The 14,392-nt window shown below is 45.1% G+C and overlaps 1 long non-coding RNA gene across 2 annotated transcripts in view; it reads left to right on the top strand.

Annotated features, from left to right (window-relative positions):
- Positions 1-4,130, top strand: part of LOC121651228 — a 37,220-nt gene extending 33,090 nt beyond the window's left edge. For both annotated transcript variants that reach the window (XR_006012413.1, XR_006012414.1), the window contains exons 3-4: positions 3,533-3,616; positions 3,692-4,130. This is a non-coding gene — a long non-coding RNA (uncharacterized LOC121651228). The remainder of the gene's footprint in view (positions 1-3,532; positions 3,617-3,691) is intronic.
- The last annotated feature ends 10,262 nt before the right edge of the window (positions 4,131-14,392 follow it).

Raw genomic sequence — 14,392 nt, forward strand, 5'->3', positions numbered from 1 at the left:
AAGTTACCATCCATGTGAGATAAAATGTGTGCTGAGATGTCTGGTTTAACATGCTATATACATGTATGATGATCACTCAGAGAGAAAGCTGGTGCATGCCTCTGTTATCGTATATAATTAGTCTCATACTGCACACCTTCACTTTGAATAGCCTGACAAACGGGAACAAAGCTCAGAAAAGACTGTTTGATGGGGGAACTTTTTTACTGCTGCACCCCTAAACGTGCATTTACTGAGAAACATGGTTGGAGAAATGCAGCAATAGAGGAAGAAAGTTCAGAAAGCTATAGCCAACGTTAAAGTCAAACACGATGACAATAAAACAAAACAAACAAAATAAATAAATAAATTAAAAATAGAAAAAACAAGCCGTGTCTGTTTGTTCGGAGATACTTTGGCTTTAAAATGTCGGACATGAGGGGCGTGCAATACCGCAAGGTCTGGTGTCCATCCGATGCCAGTGTCCATCCGATGCCGGTGTCCATCCGATACCGATGTCCATCCGATGTCGGTGTCCATCCGATGTCGGTGTCCATCCGATGCCGATGTCCATCCGATGTCGGTGTCCATCCGATGCCGATGTCCATCCGATGTCGGTGTCCATCCGATGCCGATGTCCATCCAATGCTAGTGTCCATCCGATGCTAGTGTCCATCCGATACTGATGTCCATCCGATACTGATGTCCATCCGATGCCAGTGTCCATCCGATGCCGGTGTCCATCCGATGTCCATCCGATACTGATGTCCATCCGATGCCAGTGTCCATCCGATGCCGGTGTCCATCCGATACCGATGTCCATCCGATGCCGGTGTCCATCCGATGCCGGTGTCCATCCGATACCGATGTCCATCCGATGTCGGTGTCCATCCGATGCCGATGTCCATCCGATGTCGGTGTCCATCCGATGCCGATGTCCATCCAATGCTAGTGTCCATCCGATGCTAGTGTCCATCCGATACTGATGTCCATCCGATGCCGGTGTCCATCCGATGCCGATGTCCATCCGATACCGATGTCCATCCGATGTTGGTGTCCATCCGATGCCGATGTCCATCCGATACCGATGTCCATCCGATGTTGGTGTCCATCCGATGCCGATGTCCATCCAATGCTAATGTCCATCCGATGCTAGTGTCCATCCGATGCCGGTGTCCATCCGATGCCGATGTCCATCCGATGCCGATGTCCATCTGACGTTGGTGTCCATCCGATGCTACTGTCCATCCGATGCCGATGTCCATCCAATGCCGGTGTCCATCCGATGCCGGTGTCCATCCGATGCCGAAGTCCATCCGATGCCGATGTCCATCCGATGTCGGTGTCCATCCGATGTCGGTGTCCATCCGATGCTGGTGTCCATCCGATGCTGGTGTTCATCCGATGTTGGTGTCCATCCGATGCTGGTGTCCATCCGATGCCGATGTCCATCCGATACCGATGTCCATCCGACGTTGGTGTCCATCTGATGCTACTGTCCATCCGATGTTGGTGTCCATCCAATGCCGGTGTCCATCCGATGCCGGTGTCCATCCGATGCCGGTGTCCATCCGATGTCGGTGTCCATCCGATGCCGATGTCCATCCGATGCCGGTGTCCATCCGATGCCGATGTCCATCCGATGTTGGTGTGCATCCGATGCTGGTGTCCATCCGATGCTGATGTCCATCCGATGCTGATGTCCATCTGATGGTGGTGTCCATCCGATGCTGGTGTCCATCCGATGTTGGTGTCCATCCGATGCTGGTGTCCATCTGATGCTACTGTCCATCCGATGTTGGTGTCCATCCGATGCCGGTGTCCATCCGATGCCGGTGTCCATCCGATGTCGGTGTCCATCCGATGCCGATGTCCATCCGATGCCGGTGTCCATCCGATGCCGATGTCCATCCGATGTTGGTGTGCATCCGATGCTGGTGTCCATCCGATGCTGATGTCCATCCGATGCTGGTGTCCATCCGATGCTGATGTCCATCCGATGCTGGTGTCCATCCGATGTTGGTGTGCATCCGATGCTGATGTCCATCCGATGCTGATGTCCATCCGATGCTGATGTCCATCCGATGCTGGTGTCCATCCGATGTTGGTGTCCATCCGATGTTGGTGTGCATCCGATGCTGGTGTCCATCCGATGCTGAGTAACACCAATGCCAGTGCTGTTAAAAACAAACGTGTTATTGTAAAGAGGCTAATCTGTGGAATGGATTAATTTTCTAACACATCAGCGCATAAACAAGCAAGTCATTATTCGCACCATAAAAATCTCTCGGCGAGATAAGCTGACTTTACCCCTGATTTCCACTGGGTGCGCTTTAGTCAACGGTTTGATTCCCACCGGGCTCCTCGGTGCGTGTCAGAAGTGTCCCAGAAGTGCCTTGTTGCAGCTCTCCTCTAAACTTACGTGCTGAATCTATTTTTGATGTCGAGAACGCGTCAAACTCAGCACCAGACAGGGCCAGACAGGAAGTCAGGCACGGGAACAGTGTAAAAGCTTCTGGTATTTTTCAAAATAAAAGCCCTCGTGCAGATTTGCGCTGCTGAACCATGAAAACATTGCGTCGTTAATCAGTCAGGATTTTTCTTTTTTCATCGTGGATGACGAGACCTTCACCCTGGAGGTGGAGAATCACAAGATTCTCCTGTGAGCTCGCGGATCCAGCTAGGCGGACTGCACTCGCAGGCGCTCCACACCGGACACGCTCCCGGTGTGGACTGACCCGCCACAGAGGTCAGAACAAAACGCAGTGCAGCCGTAAGGTGGCGTATTCAGGATGATTTCAATCATTTTTAAACCTGACATTAAAGTGTTGATGCTTTCACAAGCAGAGAATCAGAATGTTGTTATTGTCATTGAACAGTGGAACTGAAAGATAAAATAAAAATAAAAAATCCATGTAAAACATCACATCGTTCAGTAAAACACAATAAACAGTTAAGTTATTTGCATGTCCTGAGTTTAGTGCACAGATGGCATTTGCATGGAAACTGTTCCTGAGTGTCTTTGTTTCTGTTTTCAATGCTCTGTAACATCTGCCCGATGGCAGATGTTATCGATATTTGGATCAATCCGACCACCACAATCGAACATTGACCAAACACGTCATGCTCCGTGGTTCGGAGCCCGTTTTTCCCAGCTGCCCTGAAGGCATCTTCCCTGCACTCTGGCTTGATTGCTTATGCGCTCCACCTGCGCTGAGCGCTTTATATACCTGCCTGTTTCAACCCTTAGCTGCCAGATCGCCTTGGTTCAGCCCTGTACGTATCCAGCCTTGATTTCTCTGCCTGTCTGTCGTTGACCCTGTTGCCCGGATTTGGATTTTGCCTCTGCCTGCCCCCTGTCTGGTACTCTGCTTATTATTGTTTGGATCTCCTGGCTCTCGGACCCCTGGAATTGATTACTGGATCTAGATAACGGATCACGGACTCAACTCTCCTCACTCCCACGAGGATTCTCTGCCCCCACGCTGTCATCCTGGTCAGTAGTCTGACCTGTGGGTTTTATCCAGCTTCTAACCTCTCTTTTGCTCAGCAGCTTCTCCCACATCACGCAGCGGACTCCTCCCTCGGCTCTGACCTAGAGACAATCCTCCTTCACCCGCTGGATCTCACTCTGCTGGTACGTCAGCCCACACTATTGCGCACTGTCACCTGCCTCTCCCTGCCTTCTAACTCCTGTCTCCTATGTCCACAGAAGCCTGACCATAGAAGACCCGGATTGCACATTCTAACAATTGTATACCAATAAATGTTTGTAACCCATCCCTGGGATTCTGAGCCTTCTTCTGAGTCCAAACCTGTCAGCCCCATGACACAAACATATACATACTGCCGATGCTGCTGAGGAAAGTTGTTGCCAGAAGCGCCAACATGAGCAGTTTGCCGCGATGGACATCATAGCTGCAGATATGCTTTGTAACAAGAATGTGTGAACTTCAGATGGACGGCCTCAGCTGGAACGTCACAAGGCGTCCTGAGAGAAAAAGTTCGGTTTCTCAGGCTCAGGATGCTGTGGGCCATGAAAGCTCCATGAAAGTACTTCACGAATGTCACGGTGTCATCAAACAGGTCTGGAATCCAGAATTTTAAGGTCGGAAAGTTATGTTGTGTTAATGGGTTTCATGTTAAAAGAAAGCTGCTCTTATTCATCTCCAGGGGTCTGAACTGGCACCACCACTCTGCATCAGCACTGGGTTGGTTGTTTTTTTTTTTTAAAGCATTTTGTTTTATGTAAAACTAGACTACAGCTTTCAGTCTTAAACTCCTTGTTGTTGTGTGGATGATGTACAGTATACATCGTGCAAGAAAGATAATATCTGATTCACTCATTTGATTTGATGTGGATTTTAAATGCTTTACATTGAATATTTACGAGTGTCTGTTCAATTATTGCTTAGCAAGAGGTTTTTAAAGTTTTTGTCGCTGCCTGAAAATGATGCAGAAAAGAAAGAAAAGAGAAAATAAAAACTGTAAAACAGCAGAATCCGAACCAAGATGCTACAAAGCTCTGAGCAACAAGGGTGTTTCCTGCAAACAGCATTGTCCTAAACAACCATCATATTTCTCATTAGTGCTGAACTAGTTAAAAGACTTCGTGCCTGACCTCTTCATGTGAGCATAAACTCTAATTTAAAGTGTGCTGGTTTACAGTGATTCCTGATGGCAGCGTAGCGTGGACATATTGGACTGACAGCATGGGTTAACTCCATTCTCCTCATGCAGTAGGAGTAAGCCAAACTTCCTCTAAGTATAAGTGTGTGCGTGTGTGTTTGTTTGTGTGTGTGTGTGCTTAACTTCACCCCACAGCTACAGTTGCCCCAACAAGCCATATGGTCCGGTCCTAATCTGACTTGGTCCTGCTGACAGCCCTGAGATTGACGTCTGTAATTAGATCTGATCTCCTGGGTGCATCCAGAGAAAACAAACTGAGCTAAAGGTGAATTTGAAACAAATTTCATTCGTCATAACATATTTGGATCATTGGCGGAGCAAAAACCTTGTGGAATTTAAATATATTGTATGAGATGAGTTCATGGTTTGCTGGAAAGAGAATATTGATGGATGAGGCTCTTTACTGAGCCTCAGGAGCTCTTTGATCTAATATTCTAATGGCTGGCTGCTCTGTAGCAGTAAAGCTGTCCTCTCACGTCATGACCGCAGAGTGATCCCTGCTTGCCCTCCGGCCATCATTTCATTGTACCTCCACCTTGATTGTTCCTCCATCTTTACAACCTCTGCAGTGAATGGACTGGATTATACCGGACTCTGGAGGCCTCTTCTGTGTCTCTTTCTCCATCTTTCCTTTCATCTTTTTCTGCTTCAGATTTGCTCTTCTTATCTATCTTTGAGTTTAACACTTATGGGATTTTTTTCCAACATCTGCCACCCCTCGAGTGTTTTCCACTTCCAGTTCAGAGCCAGTTCAGGGTTCGGGGTAGACTTTATTACTGATTCAGATTTATCCCGAAAGCTGATGGTTAAGTCGTCCGGCTCTTTTTCATCCTACAGTTTGCCACAGCAGCAATATGTTGGATGACCGGACGAATTTCGTATGATGTCAGGATGTCAATCAAGCTTAGATAAACATAGCCTGCTGAAATTTATTTTGGTTGCCAGGCAACCGAACAGCGGAGCGACATTGATTTCGGTGTCTTCATGTGTGGGATGAAGTAGGAGGTGGTACTCAGTCGACTTCTTCTTCGGTGGTGGCTGCTGCGGTGGCAGTCCAGCAGCTAAAAAGACGTAAGCGTGAAAGGCCGTGTGTTGCTCCACACAAAGGACTGCTTGTCACGTCATGGTTTGGGGGACCAGGTCATTGAACCAAACCAGACCGACTAAAATTTAGTCTGCTTAATTCAGCCATATAAAACTGACCAATAATGGGCAAATGTTTGATCTGTCCGATTACAATCAATCCGATCAGAGATTCCAGCTGACACGTTAACATGGACGATGGGTAAAAGATCCCATCAGAGCCTACTGGTCCGGAAAAAGATTTTTTTTTTAACCTTTTTGGCCGTCAAACTGCTTGATAATCCTGAACTCTGTCAGTTTATAACAAAAACGTTGTTGCCGCCATTTTTCACATCTTCCCTGAAACTCCTTATGTTACCTGTAACCCCACCTGGTTCAAGCATGTGCAGAAACTACATCCACCACAGAAACCATCAGAAGGAGAGGAGACATGGGGAGTTTTCCCTGCTGACCCCATTGTGAAAAGGTTCAAACCACCTCTCTTGATCGGACTGAGCAGTCTTTCAGATCAAGGCCGATGGGTCAGCTGACAGGTGACACATTTTTATTCTGATTGGCTCAAACTGTGAAGCAGTGCTGGAGAGATGTACCATAGATGATGAGACCTGTCTCTGTAGTTCTTAGAACTGGATCCGAAAACCCAGCTCTCAATCAGCACTGGAACTGCTTTGACTAAAAAGGGAATTTCTAACCACATCATCCTGTCTGGATCCCCCCCCCCCCCCCCTTTATCTCCACAGAAGGCGAGGGCCTTTCTAATTACTCAAACCCTATTCTTGTAAAAACTTCATCGCTGAGGGAGGTCTGTTACCCCTGTGTGGAGTGGTTGTTAGGGGCCTCCGTGTGTCAGAGCCAAAGATTGATCAGATCAGCCACACACACACACACACTGCTTGGCAGAGGCTGTCTCAGGGCAGGTGTGTGGGGAAGTGGAGGGGTGGATAGATGTAGAATGGGGGGGAGCTAGGCTTATCTCCCTCGCCTGCTTCTTTGCCTTTGCCCCTCAGGGGCAGATGAAGGTGCTGATTGTGAAGTTCGATCTCTGTGTTTGTGTGTGTGTGTGTGTGTGTTATGGGGTGAGATTTGCTATTCATGTCAAAAGTCACTTCATTTCAGGGGGGCGTCCTCCCGGCATCCCCACGTCCTGCCGGAAGTTTAGCGTGTGCAGCGGTGCATGCACTTGTGCATTGTGTTGAGCTGAGTCCTGGTTTCTTTCTGTGTCTGAGAGATAAAAAGAAGACACACACACTCAAAGACTGCCCACCACAACAACAGCAAAAATGTTCTCATTTTCAGGGTTTGTCCCAACCAGAGTAGACCCTCAGAGAGCTGTGGGCTTTGACACTCATCTTTATTGTTTTTTCGGGCAGTTGGAGCTTCACTCTCTCAATCTCTGGGGTTTTGCCCAGAAAGACATCACTGGTTTGCTAATACAATCAGCAGAACCACAGCTGCACCACCACCATGGCTAATTGCATCATGGAGTCAGTGATAAAAATCTAGAGTGGCTGCTGTGTCTTTCTGGGAAGATGAGGCACTATTTGTGGCCTTTTAGCATTTTTTTCTCCTTTTTAAGTTGAGCGAGAAAGCCATTTATGAGTTTGCAGCCAATGAAGGCCTGAATGAGCTTTGTAAAGAGGGAAGCATGATGCAGTCAGATCTATGATCTGTGACAGGGTGAATGTTAGATTTAATCTGATTAACTTTCCTTTGAATGAGTTTAGAAATGGAGGGTGTCGGTCTATAATCTGAGAAAACATCTGATTAAGAAGGAAGAATTTGAGGTTGTGGTTTAATTGCTTCACCTACAGGCCTGCTGTATGTGGTCTTACTGTCATATGGAAGTGTTAATTAGAGGCCCATTCATGCTCTATGCTAAATATGCAGGCAACAAAGCTGTTTTGCTCATCTTTTGCATCCTTTATGTGCACATTTGATCCTTTTTCAGAGAGCTTGCAGATGTGTAGCCCAACGTAGCAAACAGAACACTTTCCCCTGGAAACTACGGGGTTAGTGTAGCTCATGTACGATCTGTGAAAGGGAGAAAGAAGAAGAAACAGCAATGTATTTAATGGCTACACAGACCACCGGTGTCTACTGCACTGCCTCTTCAGGTCTCTTTCTGAGGATCAGCATGTTAGCTAATGTCTGAAACTTATTTTATAACAACCATAACAACGTAAAAGATGCATGGGAGTATGTGGGCAGTTAAATATGACAATGTTTAAAACGGACATACCTATTTATGTGTGAATAGGGAGCATAAATGACCCATAAGGGTAAAACCTTCTTTAAAGTGACTGGAGACATATTAAATCAGGTATTACAGTTGATTCTGTCAATAATGATAATAAGTAAAGCCACGTTTTAGTAAAGAAGGTGATGATTAGTTTAGGTCAGGGGTGGCCAACGCTGGTCTTCAAGAGCCACAATCCTGCAGGTTTTCCATGCATCTCTGCACCAGCACACCTGACTCAAATTAAATGGATCCAACAGCCGATAAGGATCTGCACAATGACTCATTAGTTTAAGTCAGGTGTGTCGGTGCAGGGATGCATGGAAAACCTGCAGGATTGTGGCTCTCGAGGACCAACGTTGGCCACCCCTGGTTTAGGTCATAGTTACCAAGTATGTCCAGCTTTACAGTCTCCGCAGGGTCCTGCTGGAGGGCACATGGCCCAACCAGTCTACATGTGCCTTGTGGACTTGGAGAAAGCATTGGACTGTGGCCCTTGGGGAGTCTTGTTGAGAGTGCTTCGGAAGTATGGGTTACCGTGTCCTCTGATGAGGGCTGTTTGGTCCCTGTACAAGCAGTGTCAAAGTCTGGTCCACATTGCCTGTAGTAGGCTGGTTCTGTTTCTGGTGAGGCTTGGACCCCTTTTTCAGGACCTTTATGGACCCAATTTCAAGGTGTAGAAGGGATCATGTTTGGTAGACTGAGGATTGGGTCTCTGCCTTTTGCAGATGATGTGGTTCTGTCTGCTTCATCGGGCCGTGAACTTAAGCTCTCACTGGAGCGATTCATGGTCACTGTGAAGCAACTGTGATGAGAAGCAGCACCCCCAAATCTGAGACCATGGTCCTCAGCTGAAAAAGGGGGGAGTGTCTTCTCTGGGCCGGAAATGAGGTTCTGGCCCAAGTGGAGGAGTTTAAGTATGTTGAGGTCTTGTTCAGGAGTAAGGGAAGGATGGAGCGGGACATCTACAAGAGGATCAGTGCAGCATCAGCCTGGTGTGGTAAAGAAGAAAGAGCTGAGATAAAAGGAGAAGCTCTGGATTTACCGGTTGATCTACATCAATCTGATGTATCATGGACTCTCCTGTCAAGACAGGTTGAGAAGCTCAGTTATCCAAGAGGGGCTCAGAGTACAGCTGCTGCTCCTCCAGAGTGAGAGGAACCAGATGAGGTGGCGTCTCTATGGTGAGGTGTTCTGGGTCCTGGGTCTGGGGCCTCATCCTGGGTCTGCACCAGGATGAGGCCCCAGGAAAGACCCATGGCATGCTGGAGGGACTATATCTCTCTGCTAGCTTAGCATCACCTTGGGATGTCCCAGACGGGCTGGAAGAAGTGACCAAGGAAAGGGAAGTCTGGGCTTCCCTGCTTAAGCTGCTTCCCCTGCAACCAGACCTTGGATAAGCAGTGAACTGAACTCCATCACATATTTGGTACATGGGTTTCTGATTCTTTTTTTTTTTTCAAAATGCAAAATATACAGTAGAGATGGTTAGATAAACTTTTTAACTGTATGGATAATGGACATAGCCACAATGTTTGAGACATGAAGTTGATCCAGAAGCACCTTAAATGTAATTCCAATAAAGGTTTGCTCCAAAAGAACTGGCTCCACCATAGTCCCACTGAAAAAGACTGTCCTCTTTCCTCATGAAACACTACGTCAGTAAATTTTTCCCACAGCCCATTACAGTGTCATCAGGGTGCTGGCCGTCATTCTGAAGAAAATGTCTTCATTTCACAGATATTCATCCTCACCCACAGATTAATGACTTTGTCTTGCTAATGTTCTGGTATCACAGTCCAGATCCATCCCCTTGTCCACCTTCTTGTACATGGTCTCTGTTGGGTGCAGAAAGGTCAAAAATCCACCATAAAGACCCAGTCTGTAACATTTCGACATTCTGGACTGGTTAAGGCAGAGACTCCTATTATGCACATTTTTGAAGGCGTCACTGTCCAGCAGCATCCTGCAGCTGAGAAACCTCGCTATGCAGCTTTTTCATCTGGGACGCTGCGTGGCGTTGGAGCTAGCAAGCAGATGTAGCCAGGCTAAAAGTAAGCCGGTACTGCGTACCACTAACAGATTCACTGGCAGTACGCGGTACCAGGAAGATGAAGAGTGGCTGCCTGCTATAAAGGCCGGAACCAGTCACGGCTGCGCTCTGGGTCAGACAGTAGATCCATCAGCAACATGTAGTTTTGAAAACTACTTTGTGTGTTTAAAAATTCCTTCATTCCAAATTGTTTTTTAACTGTCGGTGCTGTTTTAGTCCATACTGGACGGAGCTTTGACCGGGCACCTCCCTCTCTTCCTTTTGAGTTTGTTATTTTAAAATGCATGAAGTGAGAGAGAGATAGAGGTTTTGGAAATAGTACCGGCAAGAATTTAAAACTACTCTGACCCCTGGATGTTACCGTGAACCATGGCTGATTCGGCGAAGAAATGTTAGAAGACATTATCAGAGGAACAGAGGAAACAAAAGAGAGCCAGAGACAGAGCAAGAGATAAGACAAGAGTCAACATGAGATGTTTTTTACTGTCTGGAGAGATCTCACAGTACCGGTAGGATGCACGATGGATGCTGGATTAGCTATCGAAAGGGGGCACGTCACTGAGAAAACTGAATAGAAGTGCAGCTAATGATACCTTCACCCAGGATGCAAATTTTTCATCCTGAGGCCATTTCTGGGTACTGATGCTGTTATGTGGAGAACAAAAGTGTGTTAAATCTTAGTTTAAAGCGTATTTGACTGTTGTTTAGTTTAAGGCTGTGATGTTGCACATTGTGCTGATGTTTCTAAGAACATCTGAAGGGGAGCATAATGGGGCGACCTGGACAGGACCTGCTCGCTGTCTAACCGCTGAGAAATGGAAAGCTCTTTGGGCTGCAGTGTTTCTACCATGAGGAGGACCAATAGAATGGGCTTCAGCCTCATTTGACATTCATCTTTCATCTTTATGAATTATGAATTGAATTCTGTGGTTAAAAAAGAAATGGCATTTACATAACCCCTCTGACCAGAGCGCCATGTTTTATGTGTGCTCTGTTTTCTAGAATTTATTTACACTTCTGTCTTTGTGCACTGACATCTTTACTCAGGGCTATTTAAACACCTGTGCATGTATACACGTAAAAACACCAATATGTGACGATTTAAACATGTATCCTGTGCATGTGTACACACAGTATGTACACGCATGATTTCCATTAGAATCCCTCATCCTCGTAGAAACATGCAAGTCAGCAGGAAGAACTGAAGTCTTGCCCCTCTGGGCTGTATTATGGCAGCGGGAGTTAAGGTATTTTCAGACACAAAAATCTGTGTTTTAAATTTCAAATGGGATTCTGGAGGGGGGTTGAAAAGAAGAAGAAACAAATCTGTGAAGGGCTTCATACCATTTTTACCCCCCCTGCACTTCCTCCTCCTCTTCAGCTGTCCTCTCCCTCTGTCTCTTACTCCCTCTCTCTTGTCAACCTTTTCAAAAAGCATCTATATTCTCACACCAGGCTGTAGGGGCATGTTGTCATGTTGCTATGCTACCTGAATGTCAAGCAGAATGTCAGATGATGGCAGAGTGTGAATATACAATAAAGATTCTTCTTCTTCTGACCAGAGAGCTGGAAAAGAGATAAAAAGTGTATTGATGGGAGGAAATGTAAAAGGTCGTAATGATTAAAGCAGTTGGATCTATAAGGTTTAAATTAAACCTTATAGATCCAACTGTTTGGAAAATTAAATATATAATTTTTGAAAAAAGTAAATAAAAGTCCATGCAGCATGAACACATGGGGTGTGTGTTCACAACATGACTTTACTAGTTCATGATGGATCCTGAAGCAATGCATGCTGGGTAGAAATCAGCTGCTGTTGGGCCAGGTCAGGCAGTGCCGGAGGTGAGTAGACTAGCCAAAGATTTCACTCAAGTAAGACTAGCGTTACTTTAGAATAACATTACTTAAGTAAAAGTAAAAAGTAGTTTTCCAAAAACTTTCTTAAGTAAGAGTAAAAAGGTATTTGGTGAAAAGACTACTCACGAACTGTAACTGTTCGTACTGTCTGATTTATTATTTTGAAGTAATGTAAACAGACAAGTTATCAAAACCTTTTTGGCCATTAATATTAATTATTAGATTTATATAGCACTACAAAGCTCTTTACATTTGATCCATTATTCATTCTCTCCTCATTCTTACTTGGTGATGCTAGCTGACTGATCGAAACATGTCAGCCAATCCGCGCCTACGGCCCCTCCGACCACCACCACAAACTCATTCATACACCAGCAGCATCCACACCGGAAGCAAAAAGACAGAATGACACAATGACAGATGGCTGCCACGCCAACCTTCCTACTGTTGAACAACCCGCTCTAACACCTGAGCCACGACCGGTCCAGCTATAATTAGTAAAAGTTAGTAACTAACGCTAATTCATTCCTCCATAGACAATATATAGTGGTCTGATTAGCTTGCAATAGCTAATGATAATTCATTCCACCATAAAAAATGTGGCAGCCATCTGGCAAAAATAAAGCATGAGGGTACATTCACACTAGCACTGTTTGGTCTGCTTTAAGCGGACCCTGGTCCTCCTCCACGGATAGTCCGTTTGGAGAAGTAATCACTCATGAAGCCACCTTGGGTCCACATGAAAACCAGGGGTCTCAAGGCCCTTTTCTGCTCCCTTACGTACGTTACTAGCAGCATCCGTTTCAAACGTTGCCATATGTCACCATCCTCATACCTTTACGTTTGTTTGGCGTTGCCAGGTAGTTAAGTCAGTTCCTCTACTAGTGGGCCGGCTGAGTTCAGAGTTCACTCCCATGAGACAACGTCAGTTTCAGATGTCAGCGGGAATGCACTGATCTAAAGTTGTTTCCAACTGCCCAACACACCCAACATCGCATGTAATTTCTTCAAAAGCTCGCACAATTTCTACAGTTGTCCCCATCTTCATTCTTCTTCTGCTTTTTTGTCCCCTTCCTGATCCTCTTCTTCTCTGGTTTGTTACTTTCGCTGGTCGCATGGCAGCTATTCTGCTCAGCACTGCCCCCGTGGTTTCCAGTGGTGTTTCTCCGTCTTCTGAGTCAAACGACGGATAGCTAAGCTCCCTGAAAACGGACCAAATTACGGGCGTAACCGATGCAGGAAATGATCAAAACTGTGATGTTTCTGGTTTAACAATCCATCTAAAATCATAAATAAATAATTTATTTAAAATATGTTGTAAATATTGTGGGATAAATGTTCTGCTCATGTGTGTTCCATGTCACTAAACCTCCCATTAAGTTGTCAGCAATTCATCAGAAAGTCCTTCTGAAAAATGATTTATAAACAGAATTTTGTTGCACATAAAGGAAATCTTTCTATATTGTTGTTTTGTGTAAATATTTGTACATTTGACAGACAATAGAAGGAACTTTAAGTATAGTGCATTTACTTTTCAATTAAATGCAGAGTACACAAGAAAAATACTCAGCAGTAATTAACGCAGTCCCACAAACAACGATGAAAAGCATACTGTGTTATGTAAGCTTCAGATGCTTCAGTTGTGTTACATAGATGATTTAGACAAAGCTGTACCCCTTACCACCTGAAAGGAAAGACCTGTTTAAAGATGGCGCTACAGAAGGTATAGTCAGATTTACTGGATACCTTAGTCTACCTTGACTGGATTCTTTCTGCTTATAATACATTTCTGCAGAAAAATAATTGTGCAAATTGTGAGCCCAAGGCTGAAACTGAACAACATCTTTTCTTTGTTTTTTCACTTTTAAAGAAAACCCTTTTGGAAATGTCTGCAAGACTGTGTATATTTAAATTCAGTCAGGATTATAATTAATAATGAGAAAGAGACTTGATGTACAATAGATTATTATGACTATAGTTCATTGCAGATGTGGATTCATGAATGCCTGACACAGGTTTTTAATCCTCCTAAAAGTGTCTGAGACAGTGTTGTCTTTTGGCATGCAAGTGTTGTCTCTACACTGAAGCTTCAGCCACAGTTCCCACAAGATCAGCTGCTAGCGAGAGCTCACCTGCATCTGGACTTGACTGCAGTATTCTTACACTTCACACACTGCTGTTATTTTAATGTTGTAAAGGTTCCTTGGGGGTCTTGAAAGGCACTTTGAAATAAAATTATTATTATTATTATTATTATTATTTGTCTCAGTTTCATCATCTGACATGTTGTTTATCTGCTACTGGGAATAAAATATGACTGGATGAGATTTGTTTTTATTTCAGTTTCACACAGCATCCCAACTCTTTAGGAATTATGTTTGTATTGAAAGTTCAGGATTTTGAGATGCTTCTTGTTATAGAGGCATTTCTGTTGCAGCCGGAGTCTGGACAGCTGTCAGCATGCTCTATAACTTGAGGGAATTTAATGGTGATGA

The sequence above is a fragment of the Melanotaenia boesemani genome, chromosome 13 (assembly GCF_017639745.1).
Source record: "Melanotaenia boesemani isolate fMelBoe1 chromosome 13, fMelBoe1.pri, whole genome shotgun sequence".
Lineage (NCBI taxonomy): Eukaryota > Metazoa > Chordata > Actinopteri > Atheriniformes > Melanotaeniidae > Melanotaenia > Melanotaenia boesemani.